The 2,098-nt window shown below is 31.5% G+C and overlaps 1 non-coding gene across 1 annotated transcript; it reads left to right on the forward strand.

Moving 5' to 3' along the window:
- Positions 1-1,207: 1,207 nt before the first annotated feature.
- On the forward strand, positions 1,208-1,280 carry TRNAK-CUU (transfer RNA lysine (anticodon CUU)). The gene has a single exon. It is a non-coding gene; the product is annotated as a tRNA-Lys (tRNA).
- The last annotated feature ends 818 nt before the right edge of the window (positions 1,281-2,098 follow it).

The raw sequence follows: 2,098 nt of genomic DNA on the forward strand, positions 1-2,098 counted from the left end.
AAGTTGAAAAACTTTTTTAAAAAAGGTGTAACATGCTAAACTAGACAAAAGTGTGAGAGATTAATAAAAATAAATATAGAAATTAAATATATTTTAAAAGAAACGGATATGATCAGCAAAAGCTGACTATTTGAAAAGATTATAGACACACTTCTATAGGTTTGTCTTAAAGTGTAGACAAACCTCTGTTGTCTACATTTTAAGACAAACCTGTTAAGACAAAAAGAAAAAAAGAGAATTCACAAGTATGTAATATCAGGAATGAAAAGGAGGATATAACTACAGATACTGTAGAGAATTTTTAAATAATGAGGGAATGCTGTGAACCACATACCAAAATTTTAGAGGCTTAAATGTAATACCTAATTTTTAAAGAAAAAAAAGTGAATTAACAAAGTTGACTCAAGAAGAAACAGAAAATCCAAATAAACTAATAATCATGAGAGAAACTGAACTGAATTTTCAAAATATAATTGTTTCACAGATGAGACTTACCAAACATTCAAGGAACAAATAATACCTATCTCATACAAATCGTTACAGAAAGTAGAAAAAGGGAAACCTCTAAATGCATTTTATGAGAGTGGTATAAACATGGACAAAGGTAGCACAAGAAACGAAGATCATAAGCCAATATCATTTAGGAACATAGATCCTAAAATAAAAAGCACTTGCAAATTGCATGAAGTAGTGTATTAAAAAATAATAGTACATTATGGCAAAACAAGGTTTATGTCAAAGAATGCAAGGATAAATCTACGTTAGAAAAATCTATCAAAGTGACCCGTTACTTTAACATATCAAAGACAAAACCGATAATCATCTCAAAAGTTTTAGAAAAAGCACTTAACAAAATTCAATGTTCATTTCATGGTTTTAAAATATTCCTACTTCAAACTCAACTGGGATAGAAGGGAACTCCCTAACCTTATAAAGCGTTTCTACCAAAAACTTATAGCAACTACCATAAATAATGATGACACATTAGAAACATTCTAAACGAGATAGAAATAGGAAAACAATGCTTGCTCTCATTCTTGCTATTTGATGTTATATTGGAGGTCCCAGCCCATCCAATAAGAAAAGGAGAAAGTATTAAGAGTATTATTTAAGGATAATATTATCTACATAAAAATACAAGAGAATTTACAAATAAACAGTAAGAAAGTTCAGCATATTTGCTAAAACAGGATTATTCCATGAGAATTCCCTGGCGGTCCAGTGGTTAGGACACTGCGCTCTTACTGCCAAGGGCCTGGGTTCAATTCCCAGTTGGGGAACTAAGATCCCACAAGCCGCGTGGCACAGCCAAAAAAACCAGGATTATTCCAAAATCAGTAACTTTTCCAAACAGCAGCACTAACCAATTTAAAAATTTTTTAAAGGATCCCACTTGAAAAAGCAACAAAAACTGTAAGGTACTGAGGAATAAATCTAACAAAGAGGTACAAGCATTTTATACGCAAAGTATAAAATGTTATGGAAGGATATGAGGAAATCAGAATAATATTAATGTATTGGATGACTCAGTTTTATAAAGATGTCATATCTCCCACAATTTAACCTACAAATTTAACTCAGCAAAATACTGAGAAGATTTTTCAGTGGAAGTTGACAAACTGATACTAAAGTTAACATGGAAGAGCAGAAGTCCAAAAAATAGCTGGTACAGTTTTTTTAATGAACAAATGGAGGAAATGCCCTTCTATAGGTGAAGACTTATAATAAAGCCATAATAATTAAAACTTTGTAGTACCGTCTCAGAATTGGTTTGATCAGTAGAAAAGGACAAAGTAGGAATATATCCATGAATGTACGGAAATTTAATTTATAATCACAGTGGCATTACACATTAATGGGAGGAATGAAAGACTGTTTAGTAAATCAGGTCATGACAACAGGTTTTCCATGTGGAGGGAGGGAGAATAAAATTAAATTCCTACTTCACACCATTCCAAAAAATAAGTCTTGGATGGATCAATTTTACAAGTGTGGAAAACAAAACTTTAAAAAATTAAGGGAAAAAACATAGGAGGCTATCTTTGTGGCATCACGTGTGGAGATATTGTCATATTGTCTTTAATATGACATAAATGAC

This window comes from Globicephala melas, chromosome 9 (genome assembly GCF_963455315.2).
Source record: "Globicephala melas chromosome 9, mGloMel1.2, whole genome shotgun sequence".
Lineage (NCBI taxonomy): Eukaryota > Metazoa > Chordata > Mammalia > Artiodactyla > Delphinidae > Globicephala > Globicephala melas.